General features: G+C 38.9%; 2 long non-coding RNA genes across 2 annotated transcripts; both read left to right on the forward strand.

Annotated features, from left to right (window-relative positions):
• The first annotated feature begins 4,458 nt into the window (after positions 1-4,458).
• LOC113101092 (uncharacterized) lies at positions 4,459-7,597 on the forward strand. Its single transcript, XR_003289920.1, has 8 exons — positions 4,459-4,679; positions 4,788-4,862; positions 5,077-5,613; positions 6,052-6,334; positions 6,575-6,808; positions 6,928-6,995; positions 7,087-7,191; positions 7,331-7,597. It is a non-coding gene; the product is annotated as an uncharacterized LOC113101092 (long non-coding RNA).
• A 5,520-nt stretch (positions 7,598-13,117) lies between these two features.
• LOC113101093 (uncharacterized) lies at positions 13,118-16,381 on the forward strand. The gene is made up of 3 exons (XR_003289921.1): positions 13,118-13,790; positions 14,143-14,387; positions 14,535-16,381. It is a non-coding gene; the product is annotated as an uncharacterized LOC113101093 (long non-coding RNA).
• The last annotated feature ends 3,707 nt before the right edge of the window (positions 16,382-20,088 follow it).

Raw genomic sequence — 20,088 nt, forward strand, 5'->3', positions numbered from 1 at the left:
TGCTAAGTACAGTACAAAAATAAATACATTAAAAATACATAAAAAAAAAGAAAAAGAAAACAACAACAAGTATAATAGAATATACATCGAGTGTCACCAATTAGGACACAGACATCTTAAAAAGATGGGTTTTTAACTGTTTCTTGAAACTTGTTAGTGTTGGTGCATTCCTAATAGTTGAAGGAAGTGCATTCCACAATCTGGGGGCGGACACAGAGAAGGCTCTTTCACCCATCGTTTTCAGTCTACAAGAAGGCTGTTTAAGTAGAAGAGAGTTGGCAGAACGGAGAGATCGAGAGGGCATATATAATCTAATTAAATCACATATATATGATGGTGCAATTCCATGTAAAGCTTTATACGTTAAGATAAGAGTTTTAAAATCAATACGGTCATGGACCGGGAGCCAATGCAGGTTCCTAAGCACCCCAGAGATATGCTGACGAAAAGGAGTATGTGTAAGAACACGAGCAGCTGAATTCTGTATATGTTGGAGGCGCTTAATAGATTTTGCTGGTAGTCCAAGATAAAGGGCATTACAATAATCAAGCCTAGAGGTCACAAGTGCATGGACAAGCCTTTCTGCATCAGGCAATGAAAGAAAGGACCTGATCCTAGCAATATTCCTTAGATGGAAAAATGCAGATTTTGAAATGCTCTTGATATGTGCTTCAAGTGTCAAGTGAGAATCAAAAATTACTCCAAGGTTGCGTACTTGTGGTGATGCAGACAGTAGATTGTTTTCAATCTCCAAATTAAAATTTTTACCATTACAGGTAGCTGCAGGGGTACCAACTAAAAGAACCTCGGACTTTGTACCATTTAATTTAAGAAAATTTTGGTACATCCATAATTTAATTTCCTGGAGACAGTCAGAAAGGGTTTCTGATACACCTGTGATAGTTTTTGTGCTAATATAAATCTGTGTATCATCAGCATAGAAGTGGTACCCGAGACCATACTTTCTGATAATCTGCCCCAAAGGAAGCATGTAAATATTAAAAAGTATCGGGCCAAGGACAGACCCCTGAGGAACACCATGACACACCTGTCCAACGTTAGATTTATTATTTTCTAAAATAACAAACTGGGTACGATCAGTCAAGTAAGATTTAAACCACTCCAACACTGTTCCAGAAATACCAAGCCAGGTCTCGAGTCTCTCAAGCAGTATAGAGTGACACACCGTGTCGAAGGCTGCACTCAAATCTAAGAGCACCAAGATAGTAAGGGCACCAGAGTTAGCTGTTTGCAAACAAAAGCTGCGCTTTGCAAGCAATGCAGTGGAAGCAGCCAAGCAGCAGACTGAAAATGCACTTAAATAGGGTGCCCTGTTTGAACGGACCAATTGAGTGCTTTAGCGATCAGATGAGCTGTTAGATCTGGGTATCAGCTGACAGCAGAGCTTGACTACGTGGCCTGCCTGAACTGACGCTGAAACGCTACATTAATGAATTAAGCAGAAAACTTTTTACCTGCCAGGTTAATTTGGAAGAAGGGTGGTTTTAAATACCTTGGTCTTTATCTTGTAGATGATGCTTTTCTGTGTAAAAATTGGGACAATGTTTTAGAAAAAGTTGAAGCACGCCTCAAAAAATGGAAATGGATCTTGCCACACATGTCTTTTGGGGGTCGAACACTAGTGATCAACAGTTTAGTGTCATCAATGTTGTGGCACCGATTATCATGTGTAGACCCTGCACAACTGCTGGCTAAGATACAGGCAGTGTTGGTGGACTTTTTCTGGGACCGGCTGCACTGGGTCCCACAGAGTGTACTGTTTGTGCCAAAAGAGGAAGGAGGGCAGGGGCTCATTCATCTCGCCAGTAGGGCAATGTGGGAATCATGCATGTGCAGTATTATCAGCTCCTCGGTTCTCGAATCGGACGCGTCCAAAATAAAAGGTTTTAGGTTCAGTGTACTGATGATCCAAAAACCAATGCAACCAGTTCTTGACTCGAGAACGAGAACCGCTCTAACCGGCACGTTGCAGTTCAGTATCATCAGCTGCTCTAATCATGTTCATGTTCTGTTTACTACAAACTCAATTTGTGAATGTCATCATTAACTATAAATACAGTACAGATATTTCATAAATCATCCCTTATTCCTATTAAACATAGAGTCTTTAGAGTCTTAATTAGAATGAGAACTGCTCCAGCAGTGGGCGTGTTCGTTCGTTATCTGGCTCGGCTCGGTGTTCATCTTCAATTCGGTCTTCACAGCAGTTCAGTCAGTGTACTGTTTGAATTTACTCAGGGATATTGCTTTATTCTGACTCAGAGGGAGTGTCAGTCATGTTAAAAAAGTTAACAGCTTAAGTAATTTGTGGATTAATGCTTATTGGAGACGCGAACCATTTCAAACGATTCAGTTCGATTTGGTGAACTGGTTCAACCGGTTCACTAAGAAGAACCAGTTAAATTGAACGATTCATTTGCGAATCACTAATGGCAAGCTGTGAGACCCTGTCATGGCTGTTGAAAGAGCCAGTGGTGAATGGCACTCATTTCAACGTAAAACACATAACAGGACCCTTTGTGATGCAGTTAACGGCTGGGATTGTTACACTGAGACATGTAGTTGATCTGTGCGGACCTAATTTGATCAGCATTGCAGGTCTATCTTCTCATGTTGAAGTTAGATCGATCAGGATCATAAATCAAATCCTCAGCACTTGGAAGTGTGAACTCAAAAAGACTGAATTATCCTTGCTAAAAGACTACTGTAATGGACAATGTCAACTAGCTGTTGATGATTATTTTCCAGCATTGACTCTATTTCCTGATTTTAAAGCGTGTACTGGTCAACTATTAGAGTCAAGTCAAGTCAAGTCACCTTTATTTATATAGCGCTTTAAACAAAATACATTGCGTCAAATCAACTTTCATTAGGAAAACAGTGTGTCACTAATGCAAAATGATAGTTAAAGGCAGTTCATCATTGAATTCAGTGATGTCATCTCTGTTCAGTTTAAATAGTGTCTGTGCATTTATTTGTAATCAAGTCAACGATATCGCTGTAGATGAAGTGACCCCAACTAAGCAAGCCAGAGGTGACAGCGGCAAGGAACCGAAACTCCATCGCTGACAGAATGGAGAAAAAAACCTTGGGAGAAACCAGGCTCAGTTGGGGGGTCAGTTCTCCTCTGACCAGACGAAACCAGTAGTTCAATTCCAGGCTGCAGCAAAGTCAGATTGTGCAGAAGAATCATCTGTTTCCTGTGGTCTTGTCCTGGTGCTCCTCTGAGACAAGGTCTTTACAGGGGATCTGTATCTGGGGCTCTAGTTGTCCTGGTCTCCGCTGTCTTTCAGGGATGTAGAGGTCCTTTCTAGGTGCTGATCCACCATCTGGTCTGGATATGTACTGGATCCGGGTGACTGCAGTGACCCTCTGATCTTGATACAGACTGGATCTGGTGGCCACGGTGACCTCAGAACAAGAGAGAAACAGACAAATATTAGCGTAGATGCCATTCTTCTAATGATGTAGCAAGTACATAGGGTGTTATGTGAAGTGTTTCCGGTTCCGGTTTACCTAATTAAAGGCACAATATGTAATTTTTCTTCTTTAAAAATAGCAGAAATCACTATATGTTATATATATTTTTTAGTTGTGTACTTACATTATATCGACAGTTTCCACGAACTTTCAAATCCGGAGAAAATTATAGTTTAATTAGAAGACACGGCACATTTCTTTATTACCGTTTTGTCGCCCGTCTATGGCATCATATAACCTTTGACCTCTCTAGTTTCTCTAACTTCCTGCGGAACACGGCGGAACCTCCAAATACAAAGGTGAACACAGAGCCAACAGAAGCAAAGAACAGACGAAGAAGAAAAAGTAATAGCTAGCCTTGATCGAGATTATTATATTTTATATCTATATTGTTTATATTATTATTTATACCTCAATCAATCACTTACGTTAGTTATGGATCATGATTATGCTTTGCCTGCACGTTCTGTGAAGCGCAAACGAACGGGTGAAGTAAATGACCGAGAAGGTTTTGGGACAAGAGAATAAATAGGACAAAGGTAAATATTGGAGTTGCGTTTCCAAGATGGAGAGAGCTTCGTGACAAGCTGAATCTACAAAGAGATGGCAAACTCGCTTGCATTCTAATAAACAGGTATGCATCCATTCAGCTAACTATTGTGAAACGATGATGTCTTGTGTAAAACACAGATGGACTAGCTCTCATGTGTAGTATAATTTAAATCCACATTTGTTCTATATCTAGCTGGATAAAGTAGCTTCAAATGCAGTTCACTATCTTGTTTGATATCATAGTATAAACGTAATTATAATTATTAACGAAAGGCGACCGTGTTTTAACATATATTACTACTAGCTAGATGGAATATTGATTTGATAGGGGTCTCATAATTCATATATCTCTCAGTTCGAAAAGACGTGATTGTCAAAATACTAAGTTAGAATGAGTGAGGAATGTGGGGAGCGACAGAGCGCGTGTTCCAATGAACATCGTATTGCTGGTTCACTCGTTTACTCTGTATTATGGGTTTGGGATGGTAAACTAAATTTCAATTTATTTCCTTCTTAAACAGTTATGAAAAGGGAGGCCCATCTACATCAACTCCTTCAAAGAGACATGGAATGCCAATTCAAACTCTCTCAACCATTGCACCATCCAGTGAGTCATCATCACATAGGTAAGGTATACACAAGTTTTATATAATATTAATTCTCCAATTACCTACGTATGATAAGTACACCAAACGAATAACTGTTTTTTTTTTTTTTTTTTTTTTTTTTTACAGAGAACACTGCTTTCTGGAGTCTGATATTGAAGTCCTTTCCATGGCTGAACTAGAAAAACAGGCACTAGATGACAGGTGATTTTAAACTCATATTATAAGTAATAAACTGTTATTTGTTGAAATTAACAATGGGCAACTAAATAAAGTCCTTTCACTTAGAATAATTTATTATATTTAAACCAGCTATGCACAAATGACACAAAGTGCTGTTGTGGTGCAGACTTGGTTTACAACAATTCCACCACATTTTAAAACACTGTTTTAATTCTTTATTTTAATTTTCTATAAGTTTTTCTAAGATGAGTATTCATGATGAGTCCACCGTTAGCATAACAGAAGACGCTAACGATCTTCAAAACACAGTGTAAGTATTATTCTATTCCATAGTTTTATACTTTCCCTGTTTTATACCCATGATGTGAGCTCTCAAGATCTGAAACTGAATCCTCCCAAAAAAGTAACACCCCCTTTGTGTAATATTCTGTGTAATCTTGTCTGTGGAATAAAAACAATTGAGATGATGGAAAAGCTTCCGTTGATCGGCCTGGAAGAGACTGTACATCTTTCAACAGAAAATGAAGTACCGCCACAACAAGAAGATTCAGTCACGTCTTGTACTAGCTTCCAGGTTTTATGTGAGGATGATTTAATTGGAAAACGAGCATCGATAGTGTATGAATCCAACTTGAAACAGCTGGTTACATATCTAAAGCTGCCTATTTTGAAATGCAATTTCACAAACAAAGTGACAAATCAGGCTTGCCAGGCTTCAGCACCATTTGAAGTAAATCTGACTTCAAGAGGCACAGGAACAATCATTGAATGGGTGAGTCAAAAAGTATCTTTATACCACAAGATCATATAAATGTAAACTATTCACTTACTTTTCATTTAGTTTTTGTTTCATAAGAAACATCCATCTTGTGGTGGGAATGTGAAATTTTGCACACATTACCATGTTCCACTTAGTCACTTATATATTTATTTTTGTACATATTGTATTTTAATTTCTCCCACACACCATGTGCTATTAGACGTGTGTGTCTGTTTGTGTGTGTGTGTGTGTACACACACACACACTCCTTCAGTAACTGCCTTCCAGTTTTAATAAGCATATTGTTGATCATGCAATGTTGTCCCTGACAAACACATTTATGTTTTTTTTTTTTTTTTTTTGATATATACAATAACACATCTATACAAATGAAAAACTACGGTGGGGACAAATGTTGACCAATCTAAATAGATTTTTGGTATCTTACAGATATGTTCCAATGGTCACCAAATATGGAGGTGGAACTCACAGCCCACACTAAAATATGGGATTCAGGCAGGAGACTTTATGATGGCTACAAACATACTCCTGTCTGGGAATAACTACTATAAAGTCTCCCACTTGTTCAATTATATGAATATGGGCTTTGTTGGGAAGGACTTTTTCTTTAACATTCAAGACACCTAATGCCTAGGAGCAATCAAGGAATTTTGGGAAGGGAAGAGATCTACAGCGATCCAACGGCTGCAGGATAAGGACATTGTTGTGCTAGGTAAGTCCCCTGGCTTCTTCAAATAATGGAAATTCAAAACTTAAATTCTGTGTGCAGAATCCTCGCATCATAATGTAGTTTATTTGGTAATTTTTTTTATTTATTTATTTTTTAGATTTTTAAAAATTACAAGGTTTCTTATCCATTTTTATCTTGCTTTTCTTTCATCTTTTATTGTACTTTTCAAGTTTGTCATTTCAGTTCTTGTTTTGAAATCATTGTTGTGTTTGACTTTTACAGCAGATGGAAGAATGGATAGTCCAGGACACTGTGCACAGTATTGCACCTACACCACGATGGAGAACGAATCAAAGGAAATCATATCTGTTGTGACTGTTGACAAAAGGCAGACCCAGCGAAACTCTGTCTAAATGGAAAGAGAGGCTTTTGTAAAAACCATGGACAAGCTTCTAACTGAAATAAAGCTCACAGAAATATGTACGGATGCTCACACTCAGATTTCTTCTCTTATGAGTAAGTTGGTATTATTTACAGTACAACTGTAAAATCCTTTTTTATGTTAAGTAGATGTGTATGATTTATCTGTTGCATGTATTAACTTCTAAATGTCTCGTTTTTCTTTTGTTTAAAAGATCCTAACTCTGGTCACTCAAGGGATATGTGGCATGTAGCGAAGAATCTGGCCAAGAAGATCACTACAGTGGGTTTTCCTATTTTTGAAGTTTCAGATGTATGGACATTTAAACATATTTCTCAATCGTATTCTAAATATGTTGTTTTTGCATTGTAAGGCAGGACAGCTGTCAGGACAAAAGATACTACTGAAGTGGACAAAAGACATTGTTAACCACTTCTGGTACTGTTGTAAGACGGCAGAGACGGATGGGCATTTCCGGGTAAGTAATACCACCGAATTCGTATTATGAAATCTTGTAAATAACTACATTGTAAATCTTGTAAATAACTACATTACTTGGTTTTGTATATTGTTTTTTTGTTGTAAATGATGCATCTGGGACAACATGTTACCACTAGCAGCCGCTTGAGGGCGCTAGAGGTAATTGATTACCGGATATAAGCCCCGATCATACACGAGCAAGTCAGATTCTTTGGTAGAGGGAAACCTCATGGTTGAGCTCATGGCTGGCTACCTTCTTTCTCACAAGTCCTGTTTGAGAACTGTTTAAGTTTACGCTCAAACGTGAGTATATGCTGACTTTCAAATGTGTGATTGCTGACTTCCAAATGTGATATATGGTTTATTTGAAATTCCAAAGGCTGATGTGCACTATTTGTTTTCTTTTATAGAAGGACTTTTTTTTTGGACCTTAGTGGACTCTTTGGACATTTGATACCTTTATTGTTCCATGCTGCACGTGTTCTCCTCATTTGAGCACTATTTACCACACGATCTTCTATAAGCAACCTTGGTTTGTTACTACAGATCTACAGTGCTGCTTATCTCCATTCCATTCTCACTGGTCTCACTGGATTATAACATTGCATCGTCCTCAAATAACAGTTTGGATCTTAATCATCTCATCAGCATCATCATCTGATTCATCTAACATTGAACTAACAAGTTTCATTTATTATTGACTTTCCTTAAATGCTCATAAAAATGCTCAGTTATTCATGTTGATTATCTATCGTGCACTTGGGAATAAAACCAAAAAGAGAAACGTATTTGTTTGGTGAAGTGGTTTTATTATTAGTACCAGTCGAATTCTGTTGGACCCCTCAGATTGTATCATCTTACATTAAGGGAGGTGTTACAGAATGGCGCCCAAACAGGGACCCGCTTAAGCCCGCTATTTGATAGATACTTTTAGCGAATTGTACTTAGATTCTGAGGAAGAAAAGGAAGGTAGAGTTGAGCCATCAGACTATAGAGTGAAACAAGATGATTTACCCTTACCCTTACCTCCTCCGCCTCATGATTTTCAAGAAGAGGAGTTACAATTCGGCAGTGATGAAAAAGTGCAACGAATGAGTTGTATTGAAGAGCACCTTGTGGATCTGGAACACAGAATCAGTGACTTTGTTACCTCAGAGGCTTTGAGTATGAAACTAAAAGCTTATGAAGACAGAATGAATTATCATCTTCAAAGAGAGATAGATCGAGTTCACCAACAGTGCTATGCCAAAATTGATGATCTACCAAAGAGCATGGTGGATTGTTTGAAACGACATGATAAACAGCTGGAGAAGCAGTTCAAGGATATCCAACCGGTCACATCAACTCCTGTTTATTTCAGCACAGATGCATCTCACAGAAAATCCCACGCACCTTCTAAGATTACCTCAATAACACAAGACGCGATGAGGCAAGTAACACATCATTCTTCAGCATCTCATCCGCCTTCTGTTAAAATGGATTTACCTACCTTTAGTAATTTGATTTCAGAAGACCCCATTGAATTTACAGATCGCTTTGAAGAATATAATGAATTGAGACCCATGTCCCACGAAGAGGTGTTGGCAGCATTATCCGTGAGTCTTAAGGGAACCGCTAAGAGCTGGTGGAGAGCGGAGAAACAGTATATTCGAGATTGGAATTCATTCAAAGAAAAATTCCTGTTCTCATTTTTGAATGAAGACCACAAGGAAGTTGCTGCACAGAAATTGGCAAATTACCGACAGAGGGTCAACGAATCGGTGAGAGACTTTGCTTTCAACTATAGAGCGATGGCACTAAAAATTAACCCTTTGTTGCTTGAAGCCGAATTAGTGCAGGCAACATTAAGAAGCTGCAATCCGCGGTTGGCGTCACTGTTGAGAGGAACGGTGAAAACCATTGATGAGCTGGTTCGTCTCGGTACCCAAATAGAGAGGGACTGGACTGAGAATAAGAGAAGGTGGAATCAAGAGAAAAGTGAGGAACAGAAGAAGAGCTCTACTGGTGAGAAAAGTCAGTCTAATCGCGTGATGCTGATTGATCCTGCTGTTGGCTCTCAGTGTGATAATGTACTGCAAGCACCCTTGATTTTAAATCACTCATTCTTCAATGCTGTCATTGATACGGGAAGCACTTTTTCTTTGATGCAGCAGAAAGTATGGCAGAGACTAAAGAGAAAGGATGAGCTCTTGACCAGAAGTGATCCGAAATTCATGCTTGCTAATGGCCAGAGTCAAAAAACCCAAGGTAAAATACTCTGGGAATGTGAGATGTACGGATCAAAACATGAGGTCACATTCTATGTGATGAAGGATGAGGATTTGGCAGTACCTATCATCTTAGGTTTGAATTTCCTTAAAGAAGTCAAGGTCACCATCGATTTTAATACTTCATGTATATCTCTGCCTGATACTAACTCTAGTCATCCCATGAGTTTTAATAAGACGATCAAGCACCCTGCTGTACGATTTTATGCTGCCCAAGGAGAAGTTGAGTTGATGTGCAATGAGAAGTTGAAGTTAATCGACCAAGTCGTGGAAAACTCTCATGCTGCATTCGAGGTAAAGAGTCAATTGAAAGCTCTCCTGTATGATTGGCCTTCGGTATGCACCACAAATCTAGGACGTACAAGCCTGATCAAGCATGAGATTAAAACTATTGACGAACTTCCTATAAGAAAGAGACCGTACAGAGTCTCGAAAGTCAAGAATGATTTTATTGAAGCGCAAATTAAGGAGTTACTTCAATTAAAAATCATCAAACCTTCTACGTCTCCATGGGCCTCCCCGGTGGTAGTCGTAGATAAAAAAGATAAGGGATCTAGGTTATGCATTGATTACCGAGGTCTGAATGCTAAAACACACCTTGATGCATACCCCATGCCTCAAATCACAGACATTCTGGATTCTCTCCAAGGAGCCAAAGTGTTTACCACGTTAGATTTAAAAAGTGGTTACTGGCAAGTCGAAATGGATCCTGCAAGTGTACAAAAGACTGCTTTCGTCACAGCTTCAGGTCTATATGAATTTCTATGTCTTCCTTTTGGCCTGAAAAATGCCGCTGCGTCATTCCAACGACTTATGGAACAAGTCTTAAGGGAGCATAAGAACATATGTTGCATGGTCTATATCAACGACATCATTATATACTCTCCAGACATCCAGTCTCACATGCACCATCTCAAGCAAGTGATCCAGAGTTTACACACCGCCAGTCTCACTCTTAACCTCACAAAATGTAAGTTCATTTGTCCTTCACTGGACTACCTGGGACACACCATCACTATAGACGGAGTTAAGATGAATGCAGACAAAGTGGATGCGATCAAGACATTTCCTACACCTAAGAACTTAAAGGAGGTTCAGCGATTTCTGGGTCTTGCAGCTTGGTACCATCGTTTTATCCCTGATTTTTCTAGTAAAACGGCACCCTTGCATGCACTGAAGAAGAAAGAGGCAAAGTGGAATTGGACTGAAGAGTCCCAACGTTCATTTGAGCTGATTAAAGATGAACTTACTAAGGCACCGGTTTTAAACACACCTAACTTTGAATCTTCTTTTAAAGTACAGACTGACGCAAGCGATGTGGGTCTAGGAGCCGTGTTAACGCAGGAGGTGGATGGCCAGGAGAAAGTAATTGCCTACGCGTCACGATTGCTCAGAGGTGCTGAGAAAACGTATTCAACATCGGAAAAAGAGTGTCTTGCAGTAGTGTCTGTAGAGAAGTGGCACCATTACCTGGAGGGTAGAGCTTTCGAAGTGATCACAGATCATGCTTCCCTAGTCTGGCTATTCCAGCATCCAAAACCAACATCTAGCCTGGAAAGATGGACTATAAGGCTACAGGGGTATCATTTTACTGTAAGGTACAGAAGAGGTCAATGTAATGTAGTGCCTGACGTATTGTCCAGGAGGTATGCAGTGGAGTCACCAGCGGTGGTGTTACATACACCAGCTAAGTGCAGTTTTAATCCCGTCACGTGTGATCTACCAGTGGATTTGTCACAAATTGCAACAGAACAAAAACTAGACCCAGAGTGCCAAGAGTTGATGGTTAAAGCAGAGAACCAGAAATCCACTGATTTGAAGAGAACGCACTATGTTTTCAAGAACGCAGTTTTATTTAGGAGTGTACCAGACTCCAAAGAAGGCCAGAGATTCCAAGTTGTCATCCCGGCAAAGTTGAAGGAAGCAATTTTAACTTATGCACATGACAATCCTCTGAGTGGACACTTGGGCAAATTTAAGATACTGATGAGACTTTTAGAGTTCGCCTATTGGCCTTCAATTCGCACAGATGTATGGCAGCACTGCCGGAATTGTCAGAAATGTCAGCAACATAAGCCGACCAACATAAAACCAGCTGGAGCCCTACAAAGTGTTCCCCTAGTCGAGCCCGGTTATATGCTGGGAATGGACATCATGGGACCATTTCCCCGAAGCACCCGACAGAACGAATATCTGCTGGTTAGAGTGGACTACTTCTCAAAATGGGTAGAAGTATTTCCCATGAGAGCTGCCAAATCTGCTACCATTGTGCGAATATTAAGAGAGGAAATTTTCACAAGATGGGGAACACCAGCTTTTATTGTGTCTGACAGAGGTACGCAATTCACTTCCAACATTCTTGACCAAGTATGTAAGCAATGGCACGTAACACAAAAACTCACCACGGCATATCATCCTCAGTCCAATCTCACGGAAAGAGTCAACCGGAACCTAAAAACGATGATTGCCACATATGTTGAACAAAACCACCGTACCTGGGATCAGTGGATTTATGAGTTCAGATTCGTTCTAAATACTGCATGGCACGAAAGCACAGATTATTCCCCTGCAGAGGTAGCTTTAGGCCGACAACTGAAAGGTCCTCTGCAGAGAGCCTTACAGATTCCTCCAGACCCTGATCAACCGTCATATAGTACCCTTGAACGCCAAAAAAGTTTGTATGAGTCAGTAAGGGAGAATGTTGAGAAAGCTCAAACTAAACAAAGAAGGTATTATGACTTGAGAAGAAGGACTCAGAACTTTGATGAGGGAGATTTAGTTTGGGTAAAAACTCATCCCCTTTCTCGAGCAGATGATGCCTTTATGGCAAAAATTTCTCCTAAATGGAAGGGCCCAGCCAGAGTGGAAAAAAAGCTAGGACCTGTTAATTACAAGGTGGCTATGTTGTCTGATCCGACTCAGATAGATACTTACCATACTCAGAATTTAAAAAATTTCCATGGGAAATTTTAAGGTCACGGGAGGGGTATGTAATGGTGTAGAACGTTACTTGGTTTTGTATATTGTTTTTTTGTTGTAAATGATGCATCTGGGACAACATGTTACCACTAGCAGCCGCTTGAGGGCGCTAGAGGTAATTGATTACCGGATATAAGCCCCGATCATAGACGAGCAAGTCAGATTTTTTGGTAGAGGGAAACCTCATGGTTGAGCTCATGGCTGGCTACCTTCTTTCTCACAAGTCCTGTTTGAGAACTGTTTAAGTTTACGCTCAAACGTGAGTATATGCTGACTTTCAAATGTGTGATTGCTGACTTCCAAATGTGATATATGGTTTATTTGAAATTCCAAAGGCTGATGTGCACTATTTGTTTTCTTTTATAGAAGGACTTTTTTTTTTGGACCTTAGTGGACTCTTTGGACATTTGATACCTTTATTGTTCCATGCTGCACGTGTTCTCCTCATTTGAGCACTATTTACCACATGATATTCTATAAGCAACCTTGGTTTGTTACTACAGATCTACAGTGCTGCTTATCTCCATTCCATTCTCACTGGTCTCACTGGATTATAACATTGCATCGTCCTCAAATAACAGTTTGGATCTTAATCATCTCATCAGCATCATCATCTGATTCATCTAACATTGAACTAACATGATAAGTTTCATTTATTATTGACTTTCCTTAAATGCTCATAAAAATGCTCAGTTATTCATGTTGATTATCTATCGTGCACTTGGGAATAAAACCAAAAAGAGAAACGTATTTGTTTGGTGAAGTGGTTTTATTATTAGTACCAGTCGAATTCTGTTGGACCCCTCAGATTGTATCATCTTACATTAAGGGAGGTGTTACAACATATATGTTTATATTTAGTACAGTATTGTTAACTGTCTTGAGGAAGCCTTGAGAAACAAGCATTTCATCATGTGGTTAGACTGACCATAAACAAACCCGAAATTGATAACGAAAAAGCCTCAAGAATCGTAATCCAAAGCACTATGCGCACACACATGGGAAGTCTAACAAAAATGTAATTTGTATTGAAACACTTTATACATACAGACTCCGAAGTCATCCTATCCAGATAACATAAATATTGGACCCAGAACCGTTCGGGTCCCGGGTCGGACCTCTGGTTTCGAGTACGGTTGGATCCATGAAGACCTACAGTATGTGGTATAATTCTTAGGGAATTATTTCCACAGATCTACCTGTCAGCTGGAGTCCTTTCACAACCACATCCTGATGTATGCAAGTAAGCGATTCAGTCTCTCGCCGTTGGTTTATGAGGCAAGGACTCAGCCCTTGACTGCAACCACCATATAAACAGACCACCACAGCTTAACAAAGATGGCAAAATGATGTAAGATTAACATTAATTTCTCAATGCACACTCTTCAGAAAAGCATATTGGTTTACAGTTAATAAATTATGTATACCACTTTTTTTTAACTTTGTAATGAATTAATAATTTTAGACCAACAGGTTGTTTTTCCATACTATTATATTTTTTTAATATTAATGTACTAAAAATATATATATATATATATATATATATATATATATATATATATATATATATATATATAAAGACTTGTATTTTAAATAAATCTTTATATATATATATATATATATATATATATATATATATATATATATATATATATATATATATATATATATAAAGACTTGTATTTTAAATAAATCTTTTATAGCTTCCATCGACAATACCAAAAGAAATCCGGGAGATGAACTGTCTACACCTTGAAAGTTGCAAAGGACTACAGCTACATCCCTGATTTTCAGGCTGCCATTTTGAGGAAACGACTGCATTCTGTGAGGGGGTTGCCAAGGCAGAGGATTCTACGTCCTGATGACCCTAGAACACTCTGCCTCCTTCCAAATGTTCCTCCTCCATCCATAGACACCATTATTGAGTCCCACGTCAGTAGAGGCCTAGGTATGACCACCTGAAAGTTTAAACTGTAAATACTTTTTCCATAAACAATTTTCCATAAACAAAAAGACTATTGTTCTGTATTTTGCAACTGATGTGAAGTTATACTGTATTCCTGTATATCTATATGCAATGTTTTTTCTCTTATAGGGACCGGCACTACACAGCAAGAGACAACGGAGTAGCAATGAATCCTTGTTCATCTGAACCCAAGGCCTTGTCAAATGAGCAATCTGGAATATATTTTTTGAGAGGAGACCTATATAGCAAAGCTGTTTATGAAAATTATCAACACATGAGAGGTGTAAATAAATAGGATGCAAGTTTAATGTTCAACTCCAGAACAATTTTTATTTTTACTTCAAAAATATATTCTTTGGAAATCTAAATGTCTTATGTCTGCTCCTCTTGCTATTACTTATGTGCAGTATGCTATTAAGAAGGCAGTAAGGAACAATATCACAATTTACATTTTGTATACAGTGTATATATCAGGCATGGCTCGTGGATTTAATTTGGGAAGCAGAGCAAATATTACTGACTGGCTTCCACCAACCTATTGTGCAAAATGTGTTATATGTGCTCAGCTTCATCAATTAAGATTCCCAACTCATGCCTGAGAGATAGATATAGAAAAATATATAGAAAGAGAGAAACTAAGTAAAAATAAAAATCAACATGAAACACAAGTGACAACAGCAGTGAGGTGGCTTTAAAAACCACAGTAGTTATAACACTGTTTCTATGAAACCAGTGTATCTGCCAAATGGGTCTGGGTATTTATCCCGTATTCTGTACACACAACAGCTGGGGATGACAACACGGTTTCCCGCACCAAGGGAACCATAATGCCACAAGACAAAATTCCTGTAAGTGGCACAGCGGTATTCCCAGTTGTCATCCCCAGGAAGCTGTGTGTCATGGAGAGCATAAATGTCGTTCCTGAGCCGCCGTGCTAAGCGCAGTACATGCTCATCTAAAATATACAATGACATGTGGGGAATCTACTGATGCAGGTGGCCTCCATCATCCCACAACATTTATTCTCCAAGTCAGTTCCCATTTCCCTGCATCTTGAACAGCTGCACCATCCAGGCACACATTGTAATGGTATTTCTGTTCCCTGAGCAGCTGGCTGGAGCACATCAAAGATGAGGCCAGGTTCTCTGTCCATGACTCTGACTAGGAGTCTACGAGCGTCATCTGGATCCATGTTCCAGATCTGCTCCTGAAAATAACAATGTTAAGAATTTAACAAATGTATTCCTAATTCTGAAATGATTTCTTCCAGTAACCATCACACTACAAATTATCCAAACTGTTTCTATCCTTCACACGGTCTTGTCTCTCACTTTGTATTTTTTGATAAAGGAAGTTTAATCTTATCCTGACACTTGCAGTATTCCCTAAGATACCTGGATCTGTGACCTTCTTTCCTCTTGCAGCCTCTCCACCCTCACTCTGTCCTCTTCAGAGATTCCAAGTGCTGCTCTAGTCCCTCTTCCTCTAGCTGCCTGTCTACCCCTGGTTGCACTGCTGGGTCCTGCAGTTCTTCCTGCTCTTGTCGCGCCTCTCCTTCCACCTGCCATCCTTCCTCTTGCTGCTTTGTTCCCAACAGCAGCTCCACTCACTTCTGCTTTACCGCTGATTTCGACTGCTACACTTGTTTCTGCTCCACTGCTTGCTGCTGTTCTGCATGCTCTGGCCATTCCCCTTCCTCTACCCACTGCTCTTCCTCTTCCACTCACTCCAGCTGATCTGCTTGCCCTTCCTGTCCCTTTCCTACTTCCTCTTGCAGTCACTCTTCCAAATAACGAGTCCTTCTCTTCATGCCGGGGACTCCATGTCTCATCACTAATTGCTAATGATGCTATTGAGGCATCCGGTGAGGAGCCATCTGTCTCTTCCTGTAATAATTCACATGTCAACAGAAACACAAACATCTTGAGATACTGAAAAGATATTAAAGACATTTATAATGTGATTTATGTTTTAAAATACACGCTGTTCTTTTTGTTACCACAATAATATTAAGCAACACAACATTAAAAATAACAATAAATGTTTTGTGAGCTGCAAATTAGCATATTAGAATGATTTGTGAAGGTGACACTGAAGAGTAATGATGCTGAAAATTCAGCTTTGACATCCTAGTAATGAATGACATTTTAAAATAAATCGTTTTAAAATAAGTCATTTTAAATTGAAATAATATTAAAAATATATATTACTGTTTTACTGTAATGTAAATGCAGCCTTGGTGAGCATAAGCAACTTCTTTCTAAAACATTTTTTAAAAAATCCTACCAACACAAACTTTTAAACAGTAGTGTATCTATTTGAGGTGCATTTTCATCTCAAAATGTATTTTTGAGCATTTGGTTCAAATACAAATTTCAAAATGATGTGCTCTTTAACAGATGAACATTATACATTTTCACTCCAAGCACACATAATTTCACCTGATTCAGCGTATCAAACAGCTAATTATTCGAATTTGGTGTGATAAAACAGGGTTGGAGTGCAAAAAGTCCGGACAGTATTTCACCAGGACCAGGGTAGGAGACGCCTGAATACATTAACGTTAGTAGACTCATCTTACATTAGCTAACGTTACTGATAACTTAGCAAGTTAACGTTTTATTAGCTAACGTTACTTTGCGGCAATTTCATTAGAATGGCATTTCATGAAGTGAATAGCCATAACTAAACGTAACAAGAATAGAAATATAATACAAATACATTACCTCGTCAGTGAACATGTTTTCCGCTGGAGATGCTAGATGGCTGGTTGTCATAAACAGTAACAACAACTCCCATGAGCCCACGCTCTTTCCTGACGTCATCAAAGTACGTCTTTTGTTATTATTTTGATTGAGTGACCCCTGGTGGCCAAAAATTCCATACTGCACGTTTAATGCAGCCTAAAAATCCTTTAACGGATTTGGATATTAAAAGCATATTAGTATGTTATGTGTAAGCCAGGTTAAAGAGATGGGTCTTTAATCTAGATTTAAACTGCAAGAGTGTGTCTGCCTCCCGAACAATGTTAGGTAGGTTATTCCAGAGTTTAGGCGCCAAGTAGGAAAAGGATCTGCCGCCCGCAGTTGATTTTGATATTCTAGGTATTATTAAATTGCCTGAGTTTTGAGAACGTAGCGGACGTAGAGGAATATAATGTAAAAGGAGCTCATTCAAATACTGAGGTGCTAAACCATTCAGGGCTTTATAAGTAAGCAATATTTTTAAATCTATACGAGTTCAGAGAAACTCTCTCAAATGAATTTGATGATATGGGAGGAAAACTATGTATAAAATGTTTGTAAACATTGTAAATAAAGGCAAATTGAGGAATCGTGCTGACACTCCTTGGAGAGCTCATCTGGGGCTTGACAATGAGGTTAGACCAGTATGGAGAGTGATTTATAAACCACCATTGACCAAAAGAGTAGGGGACCTACAGTGGAGAATCTTACACAGAAAAATCACTCACTGCTCTTGACTTCATTACTTTGTAGTTTTAACAAGAATTTATGCACAGTCAAACCAAAAATTATCCAAACTCCAGATATAATTTTTGATATACATATTTTACTAGTAGGTACAGGACACTAATACATTTATGTAAGTGAGTATAAGCAAACTGTGACATATTATACCCAAAGAATCTTCATACAGTGAACTGCTAGTGAAATAGAGAGATATAAATGTTTTATCTATATATATATATATATATATATATATATGTAACGGGGCGTGTTTTAGAACTACAAATCCCATTAGCCTCAGTTCTATAAAAGGAAGAAAGGAGATTTGTTCGCTCACTTCCGCCTTTGTTCCGTTGAAGATTTATGAATGAAAGTCGCGGCAGATCTAAGTCGCAGCTTGTCTGTGTTGCATGGTGGCAATCGACCAAATGTGTAAGGATCGTTTGTGCAGTCATACATCAAATATTGGAACATTGTTGAGTGCTGAACATATGATGCATCATTTCATAAACCAAAATAACGGATGGTAGAGGGATGCACGATTACCGTTTATTTTTAGGGTGAATTATTAAGATTGTTTGTGTTCTTTTTTTTGGTTGGATGTTGGACCGGAGTGGGCTAAGGGAGAACTGAGGTCACACTAAAGACAAAAAAAGGGATGAAGTAGAACATTGTTATTTTACAGTGTTGCCTTATTTGTCCTATTTGCATTACCCACTGTTAATACTATTGTTTGTTGTGTTTCTTTGTTGTAGATTTCTTTTGACCTGACGGTGGCTGCGGGGTTGCCTTCACTGGTGGATAGCAGTGGTGTGGTGGTTTGGTCACTTTATTTTTTCTTCCCTTTAGGCTTGCAGTATGATTGCCGTGAGCTTGATTGCAGTGGGAGCACGGTTGCCATTTCTGTTTTCTTTTCACAATCTAGGTAACCTGTGACCATCTGTAGGTCTTGTTTCTTTATTTTTGATTGTTTTTGTTTACATTTTTCCTTTGTGGGTAATTGCATTGAAGGTCTGCTATATCTGTTTAACATGTTAATGTTTGTTTTCTTTGTAATTATATTTTCTTTTGAATAAAATGTTTGTTTATTGAAACTTCACTACTGCCTTCTGCCTGCTCATTTCCCTCGTTTGGGTCATGATGTCACAGTTGGCGTAGTCGGCAGGGTCTATTTCGTGGCGAAGGTGGTTGTGAAGTTTGTTGTATATTGATTGTTTGTTTTTTTTGTGTGTGTGACTAAATAAACGGTAGTCGTGCATGAAGGCGATCATCAGATTTTGCATCGTGGGACCTCGTCACCTTTCTCTGAACTGTTTTATAAAATCTGTCAACAGATATGGAACAAGAACTACTAGACTTGCGGGAGCAGATTCGTCTCCTGCAGGCACAAAATGAGCAGCTGACAAAAGAGCATCCCCTGTCCAGTAGTACCACTTCTAACCAACCAAACCCTTCTATGACTAATGCCAATTCTTCATCTCCAGTATCTTTTAGCAGGGTACTTTATGTCCCTCGGGAGAGAAAGTGTCCACGCTTTTATGGAAATATTGACTCTGCATTAAGTGTTGAGGACTGGACTGAGGAGGCTAAGGTGTGTATTGAGGGGAGGGGTTGGCCTGATAAAGAAAAGGTGGTGTTTTTGCTTGACCATCTGGGGGATGAAGCTAGAATGGAGATAAAACTCCGTCCGCCAGCTACTAGGGAAACTCCAGAATCTGTTTTTGATATTTTACAAGACTTGTATGGGGGTAAACAGACATTTGTCCAATTACAACAAAGGTTTTATGAACGAAAACAGAAAGAAGGTGAATCATTGACTGAATTTTCCCATGCTTTAATGTCTTTAATGGACTTGATTCTTGCTGTTAATCCAGGCAGTGTTCCAAGTTCTGACAGGGTGCTTCGAGATCAGTTTGTGGAACACGTTTGAGATGTAATGCTAAAATGCGAACTAAAACGATTAGTACGGGAGAAGCCATCTTCTACTCTACTGGATGTTCGAAGTGAAGCTCTTAGGTGGGTGGAAGAGGGCAATAGAGAAGTAGCTTCTTCATATGTTCAGCCATGGTGTAATGTTACTCAAGGCAGGGTAGTTGAGCCTGAACCTAAGGTTAGATTCCAGGAATCTTCAGAGCTAAAAGAAGTTAAAGAAATGTTAAAGCAGCAACAAGTACAAATAAACAAGCTTACTCAGCGTCTTGAAAGCTTTATGTCTC

Source organism: Carassius auratus, unplaced genomic scaffold, assembly GCF_003368295.1.
Source record: "Carassius auratus strain Wakin unplaced genomic scaffold, ASM336829v1 scaf_tig00217506, whole genome shotgun sequence".
Classification (NCBI taxonomy): domain Eukaryota; kingdom Metazoa; phylum Chordata; class Actinopteri; order Cypriniformes; family Cyprinidae; genus Carassius; species Carassius auratus.